Raw genomic sequence first — 26,440 nt, 5'->3', positions numbered from 1 at the left:
TCCCTGAGACTCATTTCATGCTATTTCTTCACGGGGGCATCTGGGCTGACAATGCAAAGAGACTTTTCCCACATAATTGAAAGGAATTTCTGATTATGCGCGGGGATGTCAGCCATGATGAGGTCTTGGACTGTTTCCAATTCCAGCCGCTCTGATGACAGTGTTCCAGTCGCCCTCTCTCTCCCCGCCTCCCTGGCATTCTCCCTGTGAACTTTTTGCTCCCTTCTGGGAGTGATTTCTCAAGATAATATGCTGTTTCCAAGCTTCCCCTTCTCCCTCCAGATTGATGGGCCCTGCACGAAGTGTACTCTTTCTGGGGGCCCCCGGCTCAGAAGCGCTGCTATTTTGCAGACCCACAAAAATCTCCTCAGTGGTTACCCTATCGCGTTGGTATCTGGAACCCTGCGCCTGACAGGAAAAGGTTGAGTGAACACACATATATTTTGGGTCTTTCTTTAGAGAAGTCCTTTTGCATATGCAGAACAAAGTGAGGGCTGCATTTATCTCTGACCTTTTCCGGCTCTTTTCTTGCATCTGTTAAGGGAAAAACAGGCCTCTGAGCTCACCAGCCTCGTCTCCCACGGAGCAGATGATAGAGTTGCCTGGATTCACTTCCTCACCAGCCCTCGTTCCCCAGGCCTGTCTGAATCTTTCCCTGGGCTGCTTCTCCTTACAGTTTCTGGAGTCTCTTGGGGAAAAATGAAACAGAGACTTTGAGGAGTGGTTGAGGCAGGGACTAAACATTCGTGACCTGGGCTTCTCTGGTGTGTTCAGCCTTCATAGCCCTTTCCCGTGAAGAAGATTAAACCTATTGCTATTCCTTTTGTGTTTCCTAGTGGGATCACCTCTGACATGGGGGAAGGGTGCTTAGCAGGAACAGAGAAGGGAAAGGTGGAGAAAGCACCCCCTTGATCCCTCAGTGCTGATCAGAGATGATGGCTTTGCCTAGATCTGTGACGGTTCGGACTCTCAGTCTATAGAGTTCGTCAAGGATATAATTTGATCTAGGGGTGCCTCCGCAGGGGAAATCTACCAACACACTTTTTTGCCATTTCTTATAACTTTCCTGGAAAACAGCTATAACATAGTAGAAAGAATTCTGGACTTGTTATGGGGATTTGATTCTGCTAGACTTTTTAGAGGGTGTATGCACTAGACTGTGAGCTTACCAAAGGGTCACCATGTCTGCTTGGCCTCCCTGTTGCACAGAGGTGTTTATTTATGAAAATATAATTTGGAGCAAGTTCACATATAAAATATGTTTCTATGTATGTGTATATATATATATATATATATATATATATATATACACACACAAACAGATCTACCTTTCTCACAGCTTTGCTTTTGCCATTAAAAGAGATGAAATGAAAGCACCATAGAACAATGCTTTTGGCATAAAACATTTACATATATAAAGTTTATTTACAATTTGAATGCTAACCTTCAGTCAACCCACCCATATATAACATACCCATCTCGGGTTGTTGGCATTTCACTACTAAATATACGATATTTCCTTGGATTAAACCCTACATTTTCCTAATAACCTCCTTTAAAATGCAAATGCACCTGGGTTGGGCATCACATTAAATCATATATGAGAATTAGTTTGAAAAATGACTTTTCTAAGAAAAACAGAAGCAATCAAATATCTTTATTGTTTAGCCCCAGAAAGGAGTGGGCAGGGAGAAAGATACTGGAAGAGAGAGCTGGAAATTGAGTTTCCTTCATCAGAGACTGAGTTGTCCCCATCCTTCTGCTCTAGGCAATGAGGCCTACTTCCCTTTTACATGCTGCGGGACAGTAAGGGGTACAGACAGAGAAAGGTGAGCAATGATAGCATTTCTTTGTTTGCTTTTTCCACATTGACCAAGACCCGTACAGAACAATTACTTTCACCTAACGGAAAATCTTAGCCTTTCCCAGGTGACTGGTTGCAATCACCCACTCAATTTAGAAACCCCCATGACAACATCCTAACATCCCGATTTATTGCTCAGCTTTTTCTTGGGCTGACAGGGATGAAAATTCACTGCTTCGGAAGGCCTGCCATTCTACTGTTGAATGGCCAAAAATTTTATGAAAGACTAATTCAATTGGATGATTAAGAGCTTTGGTATTTATTGGCTATTAGCATTACTTGGAATTCTTTGGTGTCCAATAGGACCAATTTCTCATTGGTGTGAGAGGAGCAAAGAGTTAAGACAATCCAAAGTAAAATTATGAGAAAATTGAGATTTGTCTTAAGTGCTTTTATCTCCACTTGTTCTTTTTATTTCTTCCTTGTCTGAATGGACTTTCCTCTCTGACCCCAACACTGGAGGCCCCAAACCTTTCTAGGTTTGACATTTGCGAAGTTTCATGGATTGTTAAACAGAGATGATAAATCTGACTTCCCAAATGCTTAACAAGGGAAATGACATTATAAAGTCATATGCCCAATGTGGCAGGAAATAGCCTGTGGGTTCTTCCTTAAATCTTGCCATGGAAGCAATCATCAGCTCCACCCACATCTCAGTCCCCAACTTCTAGTGGCTGATACCCAGGGAAAAGCTAACAATGGATCTAAAGAACCAAGGTTTCTGAGTTCTTGGTGTGTAAGAATATGGCCGTTATTTTAAGTATTATTTTCCCTTCCATATCTCCACCCTAACTCATGCTGCTTCTGTATATTGTAATGTCATGAAACTCAACAGCAACAAGCCAAAGTGTACACTCAAAGGAAACATGTAAGTGTGGGGGTGCTACTCTTTTGGGGGGTCTTGCTCATTAGCAGTGCTCAAGACCTGGGAAACATCTTCAGATACCCTTTATGTAGACAAAGGAAAAGTATCAGAGTGTATCTCTCTGTCTCTCCCAGATGAAGTCGGCTTGGAGGATGTATCTGCTGTCTTCTGTCCTCCTGGATCCCCGCAGTAGGAACGAGGAACAACTGTGCACAGAACAGCAAAGAGACATGAAGGATCACAGCCGTCCAGATGCTCCTATTTCCCATCCAAAGTGTCAACCAATGAGCTCAAGATTTGCCTTTGATTAATCAAAAAGAGCATTAAGCCTTCAGCGCTTCTTTCTCTAGATAAAGAGTTGCCACTTTGCTCTGATTACAATTCCTGACCTCGGGAGCTGGAAGTAAGTTGAGCCCAGATAGCCTCTGACAGCAGGGTAAATAGAGCCCTTGGGAGGGAAGAAAGCTTATAAACCAGCTCAACAACAACAAAAAACTCTGATTTGTAGCATTTGCTGATTTCTGTTGTGGAAATACTTGCATCACGGCCAATTTTAAGCTACCCAGCTGAGTTTCTTGAAATTGGAGTTGGGGAAAGATGCACACAATTGGCTTCTTGTGAGCCAGCTATGGCATGTCACTGGGAGAAAGTGACCTTTGCAAGGTCACAGGGTCACTGAAACGTCAAGGCCACAGGTTGACATGATGTTCCAGCCTGCTTGCACACTGATTTGGTTAATGTGTCATTTAAAATGGGAAAATAGTAATTCTTTCTACACACTAAAAATTTTTTTCATTTACTTTTGTTCTTGGGCATGACAGAGTCAGCTGGTTTCTGAGAACCCAAAAACCAAGGAGAAAGATATATCGAGGCAAGGAGGCTCATTCTTTCATAACCTATAGGAAACCTCGTTCCATCTTACATATATAAGCTCTTGGTAGTTTTCTCCAAACACATAGCCTACCACTTTGCTATAGGACTTTGGTCAAGTCATTCTTCCTTCCTGGCTTGCTGTTTTCACAGCTTTACAATGAAAAGTGTGGATTACAAAATTTTCCAAGGGCCTCATACTTCTAACACTCCTCTTATCCCCAGATGAAAACCTGAAAGCTACAGATCCAAAATATAAAACACAAGCGATAATTCCTGATCAAAGAAACACCTTTTTTTGTTTACATGAGGCTGAATAACCAGTTGCCTGGCTCATAGCTAAATGGAACAGTGATTCGGACAGATTTTACTTCTCTCTGTGGGTGCAGGGACTCTGCATATGGTATGATTCGAAGGGATACTGGCCGGCTCAACCCTGTCCTTGAACTACTCTCCCTCAGTTCTGTTACTTGGCCTGATAGCCTGCCGTTACGTATAAACTCTGCTCCATTTCGAAGGGCATAGACCACTCTAATGAAGCAGATCAAATCTCTCCGCAGCCATGAATGTTTCTATATTGCTAAGTATTCCACCAGATACTGGCTGAGCCAGTTCCCCCCGATAATGAGAGACACACCCCAGGCAAATGTGGAAGTGAGGAAGTAGGAGACAGAGATTCAGGCATGAGTCCTGGTGGGACAGAGGTATGTCCTGGGCAGAAGACTGTAGCTTGTTTTTCTGGGCATTCAAAAAGCAGTTAGTGGACAGTTTCTGGGGTGGGAGGGAAGAGGAGAAGGCACTGTAAGAAGAAAAGAGACCCTGAAAGTGACGAACAGCTTTCTAGCTCAGTTTGCTAAGGATCCACCTTGCTTATTTCAAACTGTCTTTGCTGTAGGTGGAAGTGGCCACAGAGGGCCCTCAGCCTGAGCTATGTTAGTGCCTTTGTCCCTATGATTGTCCGACGTGCCTTCTGCACCTGGTAGCACCTGGCTGGATGGAGCTGAGAGTCTCTCTTCACCCCAGAACTTTTCTGAGGTTGATCCTGCCAGCACGTGCTGGGGAGGAGCCTGAAGGGGAGAAGGTCAGGCAAGGAAGGGAACCAGGGAGGAAGTGGGGGGCCGACCTCAGAAAGGACAGTGGGACTGTGGTGACAGCAGTGGCTAGCCAGCACAAGGAGCTAGAGGACCCTGCTGAGGAAGCCAAGGTGCTTGGTTGAGACACCTGAGGAGGAAGGCAGCTGGGTTCTATTCTCGGCTTCAGGGCACACTCTGCTCCATGGTAGGTCCTTTGGAAAAGAAAAACCAAAAACTACAGTGGTGCTCACCCTACTCATGCTGGTGGAATTTTTTGATTACAAAACTAAGTTTCCTGAAGTTGACTTTTTTTTTTTTTTTTTTTTGGTCCTTTTGCTTTGCTCGGGTGTATGTGCATAGTCTGTTTATGGGATAATCTACCCCAGCTGCAGCCCTAAACTGCCTAATTGGACAATTTATGTGTGCTGAGTGTACAAGAGAGAGCCCATTCACAGTGCCGGAAAAACAATCACAAGTGACGATACCAGTAGTAATAACATAGTGCTTGCTGTAAGCCAGGTGGTAGAGTTGTGATTTGAATGCAGGCCTTTTGGCTCTAGAGTCTGTGATCATGACTACCAGGACAGTTGTCTCTCCTTCACCAAGAATGTCATCCAACTGAGACGGGGGAAGAGATGAGGGAGGAGCTATGGTGACCTGGAACCTCTGTGACTCTGGCCATGACACTAAAGCTCTCTAATCCTCGGTTTCTTCTCAAAATAATAAAGGACCACCACCAAGAAGTCACATTCTTATGTATTTTGTTTTGTGCTTGGTGTCCTTCAATCTCCACAGAGGAGGGATGCACTTCTATTGCATTCATGTCCATGCGGTTAGTGACTAGCACAGAGTAAGTGCTCAATAAATTATTATTAAAGGAGAGGAGGCATTGATTGTTTAACAAGACCCTTAATTTGCGCAATCTTACTGGATTCTGCAGCAACACTGTAGGATACATAAAGTATTCTATGGTGAGGTGGGGAGGGGAGCTCAATGGGGGTGGGGGGAGTAGGGGGAAGGAGGACCCTGCCTTCCTCGTTTAATAAGAGAGGGCCCTGTGACTTATTTACCCTCCAGTGATTTCTTCTGAAGAGGATTCTATGGCCCCAAAAAGTTCGTGACTCACTTTGTTCCAGTTTTGTCACTCTTAACATCTGGAGCTACAAATGGGCTTCAAATCACTGTCACCAAGAGAAAAGGAGGTGACCAGAGAATGGTGCTTGAGCTAGTTCTTTTCAATAAAAGCTCGCTGGTAAGGCCTTGTGAGTGAATTCCTATTAATAAGAGAGCCCATTCCACTCCTGGAAGGACGACTTCAAGACAACATTGATAATAAAAAAGAGTAAAACATACCATGTTTGCTAGGTGCCAAGTACTACCCTAAAAATTGTGCATTGCCTAATCTATGCTGCTTGTAAAAACCTGCCATTGTTTTTCTTTGTAATGAGAAGCCATCAACATCTTTCCAGAAGAAAACTATTTTCTCTCTTGTGGTGGTTGCTCTGTTAAGCCACCTTCATTTCACATGTGCATGTACATACATACAGATTTGTGTATGCAAGCATATATGCATATATGTACACATAGTACATACATGTTCACATACAAATGAATTATTCTTATGATTTGTCCACTTTCAACATACCACATACCACAGAAGACAACTCCCTTGTTCTTCTACCCTCACTGTGATCAAAATATGTAAACCAACAGCCAACCATTGGAAAGACCTTTTATGCAGAGAATAGTGAAATTTTGAGTTATTTTAAGAGTTAGAAGACCTGAATTCCAGTCTCAGCTTAGGCCAGTCATTTCTCTATTCAAACAGTGTTTATCACTAATAATTCCCTCCTAAGCATGAAGAATGGGAGGGGTACCAGAAGACTATGACGCAGTCCCCGCCCCCCTGGAATCGACCATCTAGAGCAGAGAATAAAATGTTCGCAACGTAGGGCAGGAGGCAAGGGCTGCCTGGTTGACAGAGTGGCTCAGAGCACTCTGGGACACGGGTAAGATCCAGGGGGCTTAGACAGGGACTGAGGGAGGCTTCAGGGGGACACTGGCATTGGAAACCGGCCTGGGAGGATGGATACATTTATTTATTTATACATGGCCTCCTCTGGCAAAGCGTTTGAGGGGACTGGATTGTAATGGTGAGGTAGGCCTTTCTGGGGAGGCAGGGAGGCCAGGCCGAGGGGGGTGTGCTGAAGCCCCTTCCTCTTCGGAGTCTCACATCCTGTCTGTTAAAGGAGAAATGAGGCCTGAGCGGGTGACTTCTCAAGACGCCCAGGGCCCCGGTGTGACGCCGGGAAGTGGTTTTATGCCCAGGTAGGTTCCATCCTTCACAGCTCCCCGGGTGAGCACAGGCCCTCCCGGTCACGGCGACCTGGCAGAGGCCCAGTGTATCACTTTTGTCTTAATCCATGTCATTCAGGAATAAACCTCGGCATTTCTCCATCTCCCACTTCTAAGCGCGGCCTCATTGATATTCAGCAAACTTTCCCGACCCTCTTCTTTTTTAATTCTGTGAGAAGACATTTCAATGAGTCTGAGCTGGGACAATTTAGAGCTGAGACTCCCATCTCTATTCACAGCTTGGGTACATTCTCACAAGATTCGAGTCAGGAGGCTAAGCTTTTAGAGCCCCCAGTGGCATTGTCTCCAAGTTTCTCGGGGCCAGGCTGCCAAGTTCATACGAGGTGCTGAGCTCCTTCCTTTCACAGACCTACTTATTAGCAGCTTGCTTTCTTTCTTTTTCTTTTCTTTCTTTTTTTTCCCCCTTCCAGGCCTATAGATACAATTATTAGAAATTCCTGGTTTTGTGCCCATATTGAAAGAAGGCCTGAATGGGTATGCTAAGGACCCGAACGTGAGCCACTCTCCCTAACTCCAGCCTCTGCGGTTAATTAGATTTGGATGGTTTCAGAGGAGCAGCTGGAGTTTTGAGAAAATGGAAGCGATAAAAAGGGACTATTCAAGGTATTTTGGAGGGGCCATATAAAACAATATAGCTGTGAAATGGGGTTTGGGAAATACAGCACTCTCGATTTGGGTGGGGGCGTGCACAGGGGAAGGCAGGCAAGGGCAGACGGGAATGGATGTGAGCAGGCAGAAAAGGGCCAGGCCCATGGATTGCACCAAGCTGGATGCTGTCAGGCTGGTGCCTCATGGTGAATTCCCATCCCCATGATGGGCAGCTCTGCCCTTGGCTTGGCAGAGCAGATCCACCCAGCGCGCACCCCAGGCAGGTAAACTGGGGAGGATGGGAGTTAAATATTTATCTTGGAGTTCAAGGCTACTCTCTTTTGGCTGAAACTATCAAATATTTATCGGAAAAAATATTTCAGCAGCACTGGCTGTGTACCTAGGCAGAGTGGGTGATACTGGACCCTCTGAGTCTGGATTTCTGGAACAACCTGCTCTCCCTGCTTTGGACAGAAAGTGGCCCTGCCTAGAAGTAGCTAATGCCCCAAATTTTCTGATCTCCCTGGTTTCTCTTAGTGTGATATTTTAAACTGGTTAAACACGCAAAGACCCTAAAGAGAATGAGTCTTTACAGCCACCGTGTAGTGGTGTGACTTTGGGCAAGTCACCTTGCCTGTCTGTAATGTATAGTGAATTTCTTCATCTCTAAGACCAGGGAGTGTGTCCGGATGCTAAGAGCTCTGCTGACTCTCACATTCAGTCATTCACTGGTGGTGAGGAAGAACACAGATGCACAGGTTTGGAAGAGGGGAAGGTAGAGCACCAGAGGGTTCCAGTCAGTGGCAGAAGGTATCTGGTAGCTACATCTCCCAGCCCAAATTCTAATTGCCCAGTGAGCCACAGTCTAGCACAGTTCTGGCGACAGCAGTCAAGGGTGCTCCTGGGGAAAAGGGGACATGAGGCAGCGGCATTTTGTTCCATGGAGCAGTCATTAGGAAACTTTGTTGTAACCTAGTGGTTTTTAAGATTTTCTTTTTTAAAAATGATCGGAAGACTTTCTTCAGGTAAAATTTCACATAGGATCTCAGACTGTTAAGTGGGGAGAAGCAGAGCAGCTCTGGCCGAGGGGAAGGTGGCCGCTAGAGCCATGCTTGGCTCCCTCTGGCTCTTCCCCCTGAGATGGCCCCTTGGGTCCAGGTGCAGAGCTCTGGGGCCCCTCAGGGCTGCTTCAAGGCCATTGCATACAAAGAAGTGGCTTCTGCCAAGCCCAGAAGTTTTAAACTGTCCCATCTGTTTTTTATATTAGGGTGATGTCTGAGATTCCATCCAATAAAACTGTAGAGGTGCCCCTGTCTTCATTTCTAATTCCAGTAGAGCCCATGTGTGACACTGTCTGGTTGTGGAGGTGCAAGCATTGTGGGACCGAAACGTGGTTATTAATATCGACATGTCCACAGGCTGTCAAGTCCTGGAGAGAATTATGGTTTCAGAGAACAGCTCACTTATTCCTTTAGCAGAAGACCACCCCTCTCATTCCAAAAGTATTGCATTGTGTCCTGTAGCTGCTGGGGGTGAATGAGACACGGTCTCTTCTATGAAGCGGTTTATACTCTAATAATGGATGGAAACCGCACACACAATCTACCTTGCTATCAGGGAGACGTCATCTGTGCTCCTGGCAGAAGGATACAAAATGCTCTCAGGTCTCAGAGGAAGGAGAGGGACCTTCCCGCTGGGTGGTCTGGCAGGAACGACACAATGTGCTAACCAGTTTCAGGGGACAAGAACAAGCACTGATGGGCACAGGTGCTGTTCATTGGGTTCTATTTTAATTCTTTTAAGGTTTAAATATTGGAAGGGAGGGGGTGAACACAGAAAAGAAGTGAAGAAATTAGGGGTGGCAGGGAGGGAGGGAGGGAGAGAGAGACTGCTTTAGACAAGGCTTCAACATTTTGTAACACTACAAAATCTCCCTTTTCCTGATATTTTTAAATACTGTCTGCTCTAAGTTCTCGTCTTTTCAATTGCCCTTTCTCACTGTGGCACATTTTTTAAATTGTTGGCCTCTACAAGACAAGAATGATGGGCATCCTTTATTTTAATAAATCAGTTTGCAATGTAAGTATTGCCCTTCTTAGAGACCAGATCACAGGCTGGAGAGCCTTTAGGCAAACAGAACACACACTGAGCAGCTACTTCCTATGCTGGCTGGGGAAGGACACATAAGATGGGGCCCTGTCCTCAGAAACAGACTGTTTGGAGACAGAAGACTGGCTTACCAGAAGCCTATAGAAAGTGGGGTGTTGCCTATGGGTGTAAATGAAATTGATAATTTGAATGGCTGGAGAAGATTTCGAGGGGTGGAAGGAGAAAAGCTCTGCAGAAGATGTAGGAGTTGGGAGAGATGGGGATTGAATCAGTAGTCACTCAGTGCCTAGACTTCAGTGCCAGGTACTGTGGGGAACGCAGAACAGTAAAAGACCCTTGATTCACTTTCTTGTTTTCTTTGGTGATGGATGTATGATACGCCCAGGAAGTCATCATTGCCCAGCTGAAGAGACCACAGGGATGCACTATAGGCTTCATGGGTTCCAGCAACTGCAGGGCAGTAAAGGGAGAGACCTGTGTGGGTCTGGGGTGGTTGTCAGGGAGGAAGTGGACCTTGATGAAGATGGGAAACCTGGAGAAATGAAACATCGAACCCAGAAGCTTTCACTGGGAAGGGAGGAGGTGGAGGGTGGGTGGGCAGAGGTCCAGAGGCAGGTTCAGGTTATCTGGGCTAAAATGGAGACATCTCCTGACAGCAGCACAGAGTCTGGGCTGGAGAAGGGCAGGAGAGGAACCCAAACAAAGATTTGGAGTGGAGGTTGCATGTGAGTTCGGAGATGAGGGGGTCTTGAATTCCAAGGTAAGAAATGTGAACTTTATCCTGTAGGAGAGGGAAGCTCTTTTTCAGACCAGAAGGCTGAGCCCCTATCATTTCATCAGTTGTAAAGAAGCGCTTGCTAGTGGCTGGGCAGCAGACCGGTGCCATGCCGGGACACTGGGACACTTTGCTCTGTTCAGTGATGGTGCAGACATAATGAGCTGGAAGCAGCTCTACGTAATTGGCGCTCTCCAGGCTGCTGCCTGGTTTGAGAGGAGAGGCGATGTTCCCTCCTCTGCACACTGTGATTGCTGGCCCCAAAATAGCCGTGCACCTGCTCTGAGATGCCTGCAAGATAATTTCAGCTTCCAAGGAAACTGCCCTGATTGGTGTTGATTTTTCATGACCTCCCTTCAGGCAAACACCTGGAGATAAGCACCTGATCACAGAGGTGTGCCCTGGAGAGCCCAGGGCACTCAGGTATGCAGCCCGGGCCAGTCCGACAAGGTCCACTCCTTGTCTCCTCCCTGCAGAAGGAGGCAGGTTCCTGCACCACCGTGGGGTTAGACATTAACTGGCTGAGCAGAGGGCCAAGGAAGCAGGACAGGAGTCGGAGCAGGAGCCGTTGGAAGCAACTCTAGACATGCGGGTCTGCTTCCCAGCTGTCTTCACAGTGAGACCCCAAACTCTCCTCCCAGCTTATCTTCCACCTCAGCCCACTCTTCCATTTCAGCTCAAATCAGCCCTATAAAAAGGGGAACTGAGAGAGATCCAAACAACTGGCTGGAAAATTGGGAGGGATCCCAGCCGGAGCAGTGAATCAGCATCCTCTTTAAGGCATAGGATCGATGCCTGGTGTATTTATAGAGACACTGTAAAGAGTGACATTATCTCATTTGATTCTCCCCAAAACCTTAGGTGGAAGGTATAGGAATCCTTGCTGCCATTTTGCAGATGTTTATTAACTTGCCCACAGCCACACAACTAGAAGCGTTAGAATTTGGGTTTGGATCTGATCTTCGAAGTTCACATTCCTTCCTCTGCGTTGTGCCATGTTGGGCACACATTATATATTTAATTATGGGGAAAGAAAAGTTACATGGACCAGGTCAAGTTTTGTGACACGGGGTTTTATTATCCTCCTGGGGCTCTGAGGATTCTTATCCATATTTTGTCTGTTTTGCTTCCAGAAGCGCAGCCAGACAGAAGTGGCCTGCAGGTGCAGTGAATGGCTCAAGGGCTTGCCTCTCACAGAAACGAAGGCCCAGCAGCAGGAATGTAAAGTGAGAGAGGCATCATCTGTCCCAACAGTGCAACCAGCCTGAGGTCCGAGCGTCATTCCTCACCGGCCACCTAACCATGCTAGCAAGTATGGCTGCAGGAGTGATCTGCACACGTGGGCAGGCTTTGGCCAGGGAAACAAGGCTAGTTTCTAGTGTTTCTTCCATCCCAAAGAACACTGTTCTCTGCAACTCAGTCCCTCTGAGTTGCCAATTTTTGGAAATGTAATGTGACCCCGCATTGGGGCACTTTCCTGGGGACAAAGGATAAACAACTAAACCTTTCTCTCTCTCTCTCTGTCCTTAAGAGAGTTTATTTTTAATTTTTTCTTAAACTGAACATATGCACAATCAACTACCTTGATTGGGGAATTATGTGGCCTTGGTCAGCTGATCTGTACTTGTTCACGAACTTTGTCATGTCTCCAAGGAGATTTTTCTTTTCCTTTTTCTTTTTTTTTTGTCTTTTGGCATCCGTAGTTACCAAAAGCTCCATGTCTCAGAGCTGGGGACACTCTGGAAGTCTCCTAACATGTGGCAGGATCTGAGCCATTTGTCAGCCTCTCTTCCCCTGTGCTGCTGTTGCCCCACTCTTCCTTGGCACACCTGGGCCACGAGCCCCCAAGGCTGGGCCAATCTTAGGCCACCTGTGCTTCTCCTCCATCCTCCGAGTGTAGCTACAGGGGAGGACCCAGACCCCACACTCTGGGCTGGTCCTATTTTTCCCTCCTCCACTTCCCCTTTCTTCTTCTAATTCCATCATAGCTCTCCCTCAAGCTCTGTTTTCTTAACCTGTCCTGATAGTAGTGCCCTCAGTGGCTCCTCCTGGCTCCCTCCTGCCTCTGTAGCTCTCCCTCTCCTCATATCTATAGACTCAACCTCCCCAACGTACCCAGCAGAAGCCCTTACCCTTCTAGAATGTTCATAAGCCTAATTAAACATATAAACAAAATCCACAGGCCAGTGAAGCAGGCCGAATCATCCTCCCTGCTGTGTTCCAGTGCCTGGTGTCCTCGCGGTGGTCCAGCTAACTGCCCGGCCCCAGGCCCCCCGGCGCTTTATCCTGCAAGGCTGACGGCTTCTTGCACTTGGCTCCACGACCTGGCAGAGACCTGGCTTTCCAGACCTGGCTGACAGATCATGCCGATCACTTGGGGAACTTTTACAAACATTTGCCCCTGATACCACCCAGAGATTCTGATTCAGCAGGCCTGTAGTTTTGTAAAAGCTCCTGGGCTAATGCTATTAACAGCCAGCCAGGTTTGAGCACCTTTGATCCAGACCACTGGTTATTATATTGTTCCTAATCCATATCTTGATCTTTGGGTTTCCAGACTTTTGGCCTACATTTTATTTAGTTTATTTCCTCCAGCTATGACCTTAAGGAAAGCCAGCTTTCTGGTCCCAGATTCAATCACTTCCCACATCTTTCCTGATTCTGTCCCTATATCTTATTAGTCCAATTTGTCACTGTCAGTGCTGATGTGACAGTTTTCTTCCATGGCATCTATAAGTGGGATACAATCACACTCTAGGGAAATTCTGTAAACAGGATAAAAGTCTTGAATGGGCTTTGCTGTTTAACTAGAACCCCTATACAGTGATGAGTATTGAGAATATAATAATCACAGTCATAATAATAGTAGCCTGTCACAGGAAACAAAGCTGTTCTATGGCCATGATCTCCCTTAGTCCCAGTAAAACTCTAAAACCCGGCGGTGTCATTCTTGTTGTACAGATTTATAAACTGAGACTTGGAGAAGGTAAAGGGCCTACTCAGGGATCTGCAGAACCCATTCCTCTGGGTTTTGAGGTGCCAAAGGTCACACTACCCTGAGCGAAGTTTTGATTTGGGTACAGGGTAAGACAGTCTGCAACCTGACATGTCCACAAAGCCCTCACCAAGTCCCCTTCAAAACCATCACAAAAGCTCTTGGGTGCTCACGGCAGTCCTGGGCCACCCCCCAGTGCCTGCCCAGTTATGTTCTAGTTTCCATCATCCCATCTTCTTTGCCTCTGGTCTTTCTGGCTCCTGCATTCAGCTTTTGCCTTGAACTCTGGTTGGGATTTACCCCTCTGGGTCTCCTTAATTCTTGCTTCCTAGAGTGGTAAGTCCGCCCTGACTGTCCCCAAATAGCCAAACCTGACAGCGCTCACTCAGAAGCCCACCCAGTGCCCTGAGATAGGTGGGAGCATTCAGACAATAACGTTCAGAGGTTTTGTACCCAAATATTCTATCTGAAGCCACAGTAAGCCTTACGTAGGTTTTGACTGTGTAAGTGTGGCTCAGGGCTCTTTGTACACCCTATCCAAAAACACCTTCCCTCTCCAACAACCCTGGCAGCCAGGAAAAGATGTTCTCTTATATCTCTAAAGGATTAGAGTCATTATCACCTTCATAAAGGTTGTTCTTCATTGAACACCTGCTATGTACCAGGCCTTGCACACTGCATACGGTGTTTCTCTGCAGAGGGTGGGTTATGAACATCTACATTTCATAGGATAATATATTTGGACTCAAAGAGATCAATATGGAGATCCATGAGCATCTCTCTGCCCCAAGCTATAGAACCAGGAGGTGGGAGATCCCTGTTTTCGGATCTCAAAGGCAGGTTAGCCTCAATTGTTTCTTCCATGATATTATTTTTCCTCAGTTCCATCAGTATATGCTCCATTTACAATATCATACTTCTTTTAAAAAAAATACCACGGAGTTATCAGTCACTGACACCCTTAAGTGAGTTTTCTTTGTTCATTCTTCCCAATACACACACCTGAAAATCCTCAGGGATTTTGAGAAGGGTAATCCAGAGACATTATAATTTGGAAGTTGAGCTAGTTTGTGGAATAGTAGACCCAGCAGAGCACAGGGGGAGTGAGGGTTTGGGGATTTTAGTACACAACAGGAAATTCTGAAAGCTTCATCTCCTTCCTAATTTCACCTCATCTGGCCATTTGCATAGAAATCATCTTTCACTAGAGCAATGGCTTTCCCAAGGCATTGACAACCTGACCCCATCAGATAACTGGGTGTTGCTGGTGCTGGGACAGCTCTCTGACTCCACCAGACGGGGCTCAGGGTACCCTTCTGGGATGTGAGGACCTGCTTCTAAGTGTGTCCTCACATCCACTGAGCTGGAAGCCTCCACAAGTCAAAGCTATCCCTGGCAGCTTTTCCCGAGTGCTGGTCACCCGGTAGACGTTCCTCAAGGTGGGTTGCAGCGGTGAGTGGAGGAATGAAACGCAGCTTCCTTTGTGACCATCACTAATCCAGAAGCCAGTGCATCTGACTCTGCCTACTCCCAAGGTCCCTCAGAAATCAGCCCGCGCCCAAGGTCTAGAAGCTTTGCTGATTGATTCACTGGAGATTCATGCAGCTTATTGATTTGGTAAATAGAACGCTAACAAGTTGGACTGGTGATCCAGAGAACATCAATAGCTTAGATAAGCTTGAATCAGCAACCTCTACTGGTTATAGCATAGGCAATTTGTCTTTATATTTACTTAGTATTGATGTTAAAGAGAATAATTATTCATTCACTGTATAACTTACCTCAGTCCTACTCCTTCCCAAAAATTACCTCAAGAATTTGCAATATTTAGAGACAAAGCTAAGAGTTTTGCCTCTTTATCCTAATCAAGGGAACTCAGTTGAGCACGAATACTTCCCATCATCTCCACCACCATGCCTTGCTTGGAAGAGTCCCCATCCTTCTTGTTCAAAATATTTTTAAGCTCGGAAAAGAGAAAACAATGAGTAACTCATTTGATCTGTCCATTTGACATAAATCTCTAAGATTTATGAGTAAAGCGAGCCTAAAGCAGTCGTAGGTACACTAATATAAAAGATTGGACAATCCAGGCGCCTATATTTAGTCTTGGAAGGTAGTAAGAAGAAAACCACCAGCCACAACCTTCACAGGTGTCTACCACACTCAGCCTCCCTCAAGTACACCCATCATCTTGGTACTCAGTCCCAGGGCTCTCCCACTCCTAACGGGCGTTCTTCTTCCTATGCTGTTGAGGCTTAATAGTGCGGTAGAAAGGAAAACCATTCATGGTCCCGCGTCACTAGGGATGATTCATACACGGATAATTAAGAGATGACTGCAATTTCCATCTGTAAATTCTGCCTGAGTCTGCAGAATTGTGTTATACCAGCCCACATGGACCCAGTCCTAACTATTTTCTTGACTCATAAGATGAACACTAACCTTCGATCTTCCCAAAGAACTGCACAAAATGAGGACTGTACTATTTACAGAAACTTCAGGTCCCCACATTTCACCAGTTTATCACCATTCTTCCCCTGAATCCCCAGTCATGAATCATGAACCTAATCCAGTTGTTTCCCACTGTTGTGGCTGTTTCCTGGAGTTTTCTTTCGGTTCCTCACACATGCAGTCCTCCCTCCCATTTTTGTTTGTGCTGTTTACTCTTCCTTGAATATCATTTCATATTATTCTCCCTCTCCTGACCTCCTGACCCTCTTCATTGCCATGCCTTTTGCCTGGCTACTGTCCCTCAACCTTAGAGCTCAGCCCTGGGGAAGTCTGTTCTGTCTCCAGCGCAGCCTTGATCTGGGTTCCCTCTTACCTGCGCTCACCACTCCTTGTATTTTCTGTCAGTGTCATTTGTAAATATATATTTGTGCTGTTGTTTAGCTAATGCCTGCTTGCCCTGGAAGTTCTATGAAGGCAGGGACCAGCTGTCTTTGCACATCATTATGCCTCTAGAACCTCGCTCCAGTGCCTAGGTCCTCAGTAAATCATTCTGAAGGACGGAAGAATAGAAAGAATGAAAGGACAAACGAGAAAAGACAAAGGCATCAACTTTAAACTTTGGTCTACTGGTTTCTTGTGCCCCTTCTTTCTCTTTGGGGGATGGATGAACATGTCATGAACTACTTTCTCTCCACCTAAAAGAGAGCTCTGGACAGAGCATCATAAGAAAGAATGGGTGTTGGGGGGGCACAGGTTGTGTGTGTGTCATTCCCTCTCTAGAAGCCCCTTCTCCACATCCTCTCTGCAAATTCAGCTCTTACACAGGACCCAAGTTAGTTTTTACCTTTTCTTTGAAGTCTTCCCTGGTGAGGGAAGCCCTCATGAATGTGCACCTTCTGCAGATGCCTAAAGCACGTATTTGTCACAGCAGAGAACTTGGGGCTTGAATGAGGCTGTCCAGAGCAGCAAGTCCCCTACCACAGCCCTGTCCATGAGTTCCTCATAGATATTACCTTCTTTTGTCAGATGACTCTGTTTAATAGATTGAAGAGGCTTCCTTATGTTGACCTAATATCTGTCTCCCCAGAGATCCCATGCCCTCATCCCATTTGTATTCTCCAAAGCCCCACCCTGTATCTACCCTCCTTTCCTGTCACAATCCTTCTGATATTTGGATATGGTTGTTACCCCTGCCCCCTTCCTCACATCCACAGCCCCATCCTAACCCTGTGGTGTCTTTTGTAGTCCTCTGTCTCATGTCTGTCTCATCTCCTCATAAAGATTGCAAGCTCCTGGAGGGAATAATTTCCCTTTTACCTATTTTATATACTTTTCAAACCCAGTACTTGGCTGGAAACACAATACAGTAGATACTAAAGATCTGCAGAATTAAGAGCGCATAAGAGGAGTGGAGAAAGGATTGCATGGGGAAAAAACAAACAGGGGATTATTTGGGCTGGAGACCTAAGAAGGATAGGATTTTCTTCTTTTGCCGTGGTGTTAAAGTTAAACTCATCAGCGTCAAGATTTTCCTATTACCTTGTAGGAGGCCCCTTTTTTTCAATAAAGAAATACAAAACATTCTGTTGGGAGGTAAAGAGGAGGTTATGTTTCTAGCCATCGGTATCAGGATAAAAGACCAAAGAATGCTCTCATGAGAAAGGTATAGGAACTGGGAAGACAAAGACAATTGAGCACAGAGAGGAAATGGTCAGGAAGGAAGAGGAATAGAGCAGGAGACAGTGAGGAGTGAGGAATGTGGTCAGGCCAGGAGTGCGGGACTTCTCTGGTACCCTCTGCCTCAGTCCCAGAGGATGCATTAGGTTTAAAGCAGAAAATGACTGACAAATTACTGGGTCACTGAATGTGAAATTTATGTTTTTTGCTTCTTGCTTTCTCTCATCCTATAATTGTATCGACCTAAACAGTAAAAATATTGCTATTGTCTTCTTTATTACGGCGCCTCTGAAAAGTGAACCGCTGTGTCTCAGTGGATTTTTTTTTTTCCTGGATAAATCTTTTTCTTGTGATAAATAAATCTCCTAATAGAGCCTTATTTAAATAACACTGTGCTGGGAGTGAGGCAGAAATCAAAAGATGAACCATTAAGCCTAGTAATAGGAAAGTGATGTGCGTCAGCGGCATTACCACATCCCGAGAAGCCACATCAATTAGGTACCTAATGTGTGACCCGTCACATAAACCAGTCCAGCCACACACCCCTCATGCTCCCGCTATCGATTGTGGCCCAGATATTTGGAATTAAACTGAGCCTCCTAATTATCTAGCACGCAGAGCTGTGCCGGTCCCGCTGTCAGGGGTCTGAACTGCGGCCTCTTCCCGAGGAATTTCGCTCACTGTGATGAACGTGCTGTCCCTGTGACCTTGAGCTGTGAGTGTGTTTGTTTTATAATCAAGCCTATCTGAGTCTTGGGGGGTGTTCTTGGGAACCAGACAAATCAGAAATAGAGACTGTTTTAGTGCAAATCAGCGACACATGGTGATTTCTAGGGCTTTATCCAGGTTGGTTTTTCGTGACATTTACTCACTTTGAAGAAAATGTTCTAAATCTGTTTCTCAGACATTTCTCTGGCTATTTGACCCCCTGAGGTCATAGGGAATGCTCCCTGACCCGAACTCTTTTGGCATATTGTCAGTCTCACTCACTGGACTTTGCTCAAGGGTATGTGTTTTGTCTTTGTAGTTCTATTGTTCTAAAGGGTGAGTGCTATCATGACTTATTTTGCATTTGTCTTAAGTCCTCTCTGCTGCCTAGCATAGGGACTGGAACACATAGTTGATGCTTAATAAAAAATTGATAATATTGATTCTTTTTATTATTTCTGATTTCTTATACTACTTTAAGCAGCCATTGTTTCCCACCATTGATGCGTTGAGATGTTGCCTTTTGCCAAATTACCTAGGCATGTAAAATACTTAGAGATGGCTTTCAGGTCCCCTGGCATTTTCATTTAGCTAAGTTATGTCTGGTTAGTTCTCTTAATCTTCCTCCATGTTCCTCTTCTTGCCTTTTAATTTTTTACAATCTAGAGATGACAACACCTTGGATAATTCAAGGGAAACATTTGGGAAAATGCCCAGGAGGGGAGAGTGCCATAGATGGGTTATGATTGTGTGGTCTTTCCATTCTCACTGCGTTCACTGCACAACATGTCAGAATTGAAATGCCTGGTGCAACCTGGGGACAACTGTTGCTGCCTGTCTCTGCTTGACCTTTGCTGTGTTCTGGAATGGATGTGCTGGGCTACTGCCTAGGATGCCCATTGATATATATTTCATCCTCAGGAGGAGGCTGGAATGTGGCCAGCCAATCAAAACACAGAACAGGGAGAAAAGGGATTGCTGGCAGCAAACGTTTTTTTAACAACAGCATCTATGTCTATCACAGCAACATGGTCCATGGGCTCAATAGGCCACTTTTTGTATACTGCAAAGTTCTCACGTGGCTGCAAAAGAAGGTAGATCTGCCTTGGAACGTATCTACGTACTCCCCATTATGCAAATTTTCTTCCATTTGATATAATTCCCAGGCTGAATCATGTGTTTTTCATCAAGTGAAGCTTCCCAGTGAACTGACATTCTTTCCAAATATGATCTGCTATGTCCAAATGGGCAGAGAACATGAAGCACCTTTAAGAAATGAGCACAGAGAAATTGGGCAGAACACAGTGAAATCCCATTACAAACTATCTCAAGATAGCATGGATTGTACCACGCGTCCAACCTTTTCTTCTGAGTAAACAACAGGTTTATCACCAACATAAGAGGCCAGCAGGAGCCTGAAGCAAGTCCAAACCTCTGACATTAGCATTCTAGTCAATTGCTGCTGAATTCACAGTATTCTATGATTGGCTATGTAAAAGGCAGAGCCACCATTTGACCTGCGTGCAAAGGACAGTGGAGACAGAATGACCTAAAAAGCAGGTGCCCAACTTCTAGAACCTGAACTACCAGTCCTTGCTTTTTTACTTCCTAATGTGTGAGGCTTTCTGGGCAAGACACTCAAGCTCTCTGAGCTAACATTTTCCTTATTTATAAATTGTAGCCAATCATTAGTGTCCTACCAAACTCCAAGGTTGGTTATGGAGTATATAGAATTGTAGCATTTTGGAGCTAAAAAGAACTTTGTTGAGTCCAACATTCTTCTGTTAGACGAGACAGTTGAGGTCCAGAGATGTCAAGGTCGAATAGTGGAACTGGACCTTTAGGAGAAACAATAGAGACCAGAGCACAATCCCAGCCACAGGGCATATAGCCAGAAGTGACCTGGGGATTGATCTGGTACAATATCTTCATCTTATAGTGATGATATTGAGTCCCAGAGAAGCAGTGGAATTAGGGGATTGGTGTCAGAACCGGGGTTGCCACTTGACTGTTTGGACCCCTTGTCACCTGGTCCCAGTGAGATAAGCTAAGTGTGCTGGGGTTTTAAGAAATTTAAACTTATATCACATGTACAGAAATGGGTAAGAAGACTAAATACTGTCAATGTACATTTCGAATCTTGTAAGTAATTTCCATAAACATCTCACAACCAGAATTTCTCACTGAAGTCCTATTTATTACCCACTCTGGTTTCCTACAGATTTTGGGCTAGTGCAGCCTAGATTTGGTGGAAGAGTTGGGCAAAGTTCTGCAGGAGAAATTCTTCCAGTGCCCCAGATGGTGTGGCAGCACAGAAATCACTGCTGACACGATGGCAAAGAGCTTCAACGTACGAATTCTACCTAGTACCTATTATGTGCTGCCCACCCAGTGAGATGTGCCATGGGAATGTACAGATGAGATTTTTTTTTCAGGGAGCTCACAGATGTGTGGGTGTGGAGATATTAGGTTGGGACACACAAGACAATGGGCTAAGACCCCAGGCAGACCTCAAAATGTGTTGCCAGAGAGACAGAAGTGCTAAAGGAGCACGGCTGTTGAGTACAAGCATTCTGAGTGGTCTGTTCCAGAAGCCTTTGTAGCAGTATGGAAGTTAATAGAGAGTAGATCGGGAGTGGGGGTTGGGCATAGACAAAGAAAAAAGAGAAAGCACAGATTCAAGAGGACTGAAAAGTTAGAATAAAGTGGGATTCACCTCCCAAAATAAACTATAGACTTATTGTAAGTCTATAGTTATTATATCACATGGCATTAGCATTACACCTGGCATTACAACCACATGGCCTTAGCATAGGGATAGATGGAAAACAAGACAGAGAGCCAGAAACAGAGCCTTATCTTTTCTGAAATCCCGATCTATTACAGAGGTGGCCTGCAGATTTACAGGAGAAGGACGGATTGCCCCATTCTTGGTGTGAAGACAACTGGTTACCCATATGAAAAGAAAATAAAGTGGGATGTTGGATCCTTACTTCGTATCATGAGCATGAATCAAGGTCAGGTAGGTTAAAGACCTAAATATGAAAATCAAACTTTTTTAAAAAAAGAAAATATGATAAAGAATTAAAGTATGCAGGAATTTTCAATATTAATAAATTTATATTAAATTCTAAAACTCCTGCTCATCAGAAAATGCCATTAAAAAGGTGAAAAGAGAATTCAGACTCAGTGAAAATATTTGCAACTCATAAAACCAACAAAAGATCAATACTCAGAATTTATTTTTCTAAACTAGTAAGTGTGAATATGTAAAAGACAACCCAGTCAAAAAAGGAGACAAAACATATGAAAAGGCAATTCGCAGAAGAGGAAATACAAATCAATGATAAATGTGTGAGTAGAAGTTCAACCCTTTATTATCAGACAATGCAAATTAAACTGTAGTGAGATACAGTTTCTCACCCACAATACTGGCAAATATTTTAAAACCTGACACTTCCAAGTGTTTACAACGATGCAGATCAATGGGACCTCTTGTTTACTGTAAGTGGGAGTATAAATTGGTACCAAAATTTTGGGAAGCAGCTGGCATTTTCCAGTAAATTTGAAGGTGCTCATTTTCTATGTTCCTGTAATTCTTCATGTAAGTATTTCCCCTAGATTAACTCTCACAGGGAGTTCATGAAGACACATATATGAATGATTGCATAGTGTAAAACTGAAAATAACTCACAGGTCTATCAAAGGAGATTGAGTAAATAGACTGTGGAATGGTCCTGCAATGGAATGGTATAGAGCGTACCAATGAACCCAATGAGGCACATAGATCAGGTTCATAATTAAGTTGAGAAGAAAGACCTTGTAGGAGAGGTTTGCCTGAAAACTAGAAAGAGCAGAGGCAGGATAATAAAGAAAAGGGAAGACAGTCAGGGTTGTACCTTTGTAGGGAAACTTTTATAGGGCATCATGTGCGTGGTATGATCTGAGCAGGCTTCTGTCCTGAACACCTGCCCATCAGATGCCTGAACTGTCATCATTAGAGGGAAGGGACACTGCCTTTTTTAAAAAAAATCTCTGTCTCTCTGGCACCTATCGGAGTTCTTGGCATAGAGAAAATTCTCAATAATATATTTCAAAATGAATGAATAATGGCAAGAACTAATTCTATTCTTCTTTGTAGAAAGAAGCACGGAGTGAATACAGCATGTTCTCTGGGGCTATTCTTATTGCATTCATTTCCTGGCTAGACAAGTTTCTCTAATTCTCACTCTTGGTCTTCACAAAATGAAATTGCTTACTGATTCCATCCTCATAACATTATCTCTGGGATTTGCTTCTTCCCCTTTGCATCCAAAATATCTGCTTGCCTGAACTCTTCTAGACCTTATCCTAAGTAACTCTTATCTGGCTGTTCATTTGCATCCTTATAATAAACTAGTAACTGTGAATATAGAGTTTTTCTGAGTTCTGTGAGTTGTTCTAGGGAACTACAGAAACTGAGGAGCTTGTGGGAAGTCTTGAATTTGTAGCTGGCCAGCCAGAAGTGCTTGGGGACACCCAGGATTAGTGGCTGGTGTCTGCAGTGGGTGCAGTCTTGTGGGACTGAGCCCTTAGCCTGTGGGGTCTTAAAGAACTTTGTGTAGTTAGTGTCAGAACCAAATTGAGTTGTAGGACATCTAGTTGGTATTGGAGAATTGGTGTGGAAATACATAGAAGTTAAATAATCTTCCAATGAGTTGATCTGAATGTATTTATTTAGTAAAGTATATACATAGGAGACTCTGCCAGGCACTGTGGGGCATAGTAGGAGTGATAAAAATATAATAATAACAATGACTGTGACAAATTTTGACTGGTGAATTACACAGAGGGCTTTCACATACTCTGACCTTTTTCTTCCTAAAACCAAGATTGGAATACTATAGCTTATGAAACTTATCAGGCCAGCAAATTGTAGCTGCTTTCATGGGCAAATTTCATCATGAATATTTGCTTTCTTAGGAGAGGATGGCCTTATAGGGTGTCCACTCCAGGGAGTATAGTTTCAGGATGACTGAGGTCTCATATAATGAGATATTGCTATCACACAAAATCTGGTCTTGTCATCACTTCAAAAATTGTCCCTCCTGGATCCTCTGTGCATTTAGTACAGATGGTGATTTTTGATTTTTCTGATCTCATGGTGGCTGCAATTTCTAAGGCCCTTTGATTACTCAGAAGGAATCACAGGGCCACAGTCTGACCGTGTCAGGGACTCAGGAACCCTTTCGAAGGCCTGATAAAGGCAAGAGAGAACCCTTTCAGCAGAAATTAAATCATAGCATTTTATTTTTATCAGATACTTGCTATGATTTCCCCCCTCCCTTTGCTGCTATGAAAATTGAGAAACTGGGAATCCAATTACAAAAGTGAGATAAAAAGGAAAGATAGCAAAACATTTTAATTGGATGGTGGAGACGCTCAGTCATGTCGCTCTGTACTGCAAACTCTCCATGGCACAGCAGCACTGCGGGGGTCATAGGACATAGGAATAGTGAAATGATACAAGAGAAACAGGGACTGCCATGGGGTGTGGCAGCCTACAAGGGGACCATCCATGCAGCACTCCAGCCCCGGGCATCGTGATTACCTTTGGACCACCTGAACCAATGCAGTGACAGGCAGAAGGCAGCCAAAATCAAAAAGACCCATCTCCTCTGTGGGACTCATTTCCAATGCAGACTCTGAGGGCAGGGAGAAAGACTGTTATTAAAGCCGACTTCAGTAAATAAAGGTAGCTTTGGGGGGCTCCTCTTGGAGTTGGGTCAGGGCTTTGCTCATGAGAAAAAAAAAACAACAGAATCAAAGAAAGACAAAAGTTTTCAGCAGCACTGAAGGAAAATACTCAATAGGACTAGTTCAGGTAGGAGTGGTAGGTCATTCTATGATTGGGCCCACTACCCATGCCACCCAGATTTAGGTTCTGAATCCAGTTTTCTGCTTCCCAGCCACTGCCAGAGTCAGCAACTCATCAGGGTTTCAGAGAACAGGGGCAATGGTTCAGGGCTTGCGATTCAGGTATGGAAGAAAGCCTGATTAAAGGCCTGATTACTGGCTCCACAGGGAGGTTGGTAGACCTGGAGGTTCCTGCTCTAGGACTAGTTCTATATCTAGAAGTAGGTCTAGAAATTCCATATTTCTCCCAAGCACAAAGCTCAAGCTTCAGAGGACCACCAGTCACTGGGATGCATTGTCATGGGAAGGTCTTTGAAATTAGGATCAACTTATGATTATCTTTCCATATTCTGTTCATCACCAGTCCGGCTCAGTTTACCTCCTAAAAATGTCTTGAATAATTGAATCTCTCTATCCTAATCATTAACATTCTGGTATAGACAAACACCATCTTTCTGCAGGAGGTTGGCAATAACATTGTTCTGGCTTCCCCATATTTACTGTGGTTGCTCTGAAATATTTTCTCCACATTTTCAGCCAAATTGACCTCCTCAAAATGTAAATCTGACCCCCTTATGTTCTCAGTTAAAATTCTACAGTTCCCTGCATGCTCTGGCCCATGTTCATGTCTCTGCCCTTGACTTGAAACCACATTCTCCCTTACTCTCAAGCCCAGCTACACAGATCTGCTGTTTCTTTCTCTCCTTTCAGAGGAATCCCCCCCTGTTCCTGCTTCCTAGACACTCTTTCCTGATTTCTCTCCTTCTTCTCATTCAGATCTCAGCTCAAGCCTCTTGTCCAGCAAAGTCTCACCAGTAGACCTAACCTCATATGCACCAGCAACTGTTCACAGCTGCATTCATTTTTTTATTATTATTATTTTAGTTAACACAGTTGATTCTCATTATTCATAGTTGTTCTGGTCTATGAAGTTCCCATAAGCACTGAATTAGTGAATACTGAACCATTGCTCCTAAGGGAAATGTATGGTTACTTTCCTGCAGGCCTCTGGTCACAATATTTTCGTCAGTGGATCAATACATAACCTTGTATTATGTGTGCTTCTGTTTCAAGACACCTTGTTTAACATATCCCGTTAATTCACTAACATTGAACTCATGTTTAACAGCACTATTTATTCCAGCCTGAAAGAAGATTACCTAATACATATTTTCTTTGTAAGGCACATCACAGCATTCTTGTGCTTAGAAATACTATACAGCACTTCGGCACTACACTTGGGGGCCATTTTAAAGAGTGGATTTACCAAAAAATGAGCAAAATGTTGTACTTAATATGAAAAAGGCATTTGTTTACAGGACAAGAGTTCAAACAACAAGGCAGTGTTGCCTTGTTAAACCTTAGCTGGTAACCTGCGTGTTGGGTAACTCTAATTCTTCCCTGCTTCATTAATGCCTGCAAACGGGGTAACAAATACATTTTAGTGAGTAGGCAAATTCACAAATATGGGATTGGAAATAATGAAGATCAACTCTATTTTATTTATTTATTTTTTGTTATATATATATATTTTTAATGTCAGAATATTACTGGAGTACAAATGTTTAGGTTACATATATTGCCTTTGCCCTCCCAAGTCAAAGCTACAAGCATGGCCATGCCCCAAATAGTGCTCACTGCACCCATTAGGTGTGAATATACCTGTTCCCTCCTCACCCCCCAACCTGTCTGACACTCGATGAATGTTACCACCATCTGTGCACATAAGTGTTGATCAACTAATACCAATTTGATGGTGACTACATGTGGTGCTAGTTTTTCCATTCTTGGGATACTTCACTTAGTAGAATGTGCTCCAGCTCCATCCAGGATAATACAAGAGGTGCTAGATCACCATTGTTTTTTGTGGCTGGGTAGTACTCCATGGTGGACATATACCACATTTTATTAATTCAATCATGTATTGATGGCCACTTGGGTTGTTTCCACATCTTTGCAATAGTGAATTGTGCTGCTATAAACATTCAAGTGCAGATGTCTTTTTTTTTTTTTAATAGAATGTCTTTTTTTCCTTTGGGTAGATGCCCACTAATGGGATTGCTGGATCAAATGGCAGTTCTACTTTTAGCTCTTTAAGGTATCTCCATATTACTTTCCACAGAGGTTGTACTAGTTTGCAGTCCCACCAGCAGTGTATGAGTGTTCCTATCTCTCCACATCCATGCCAACATTG

The sequence above is a fragment of the Propithecus coquereli genome, unplaced genomic scaffold, assembly GCF_000956105.1.
Source record: "Propithecus coquereli isolate 6110/MARCELLA unplaced genomic scaffold, Pcoq_1.0 Scaffold181, whole genome shotgun sequence".
Taxonomy (NCBI): Eukaryota; Metazoa; Chordata; class Mammalia; order Primates; family Indriidae; genus Propithecus; species Propithecus coquereli.
This window is presented reverse-complemented; position numbering follows the sequence as displayed.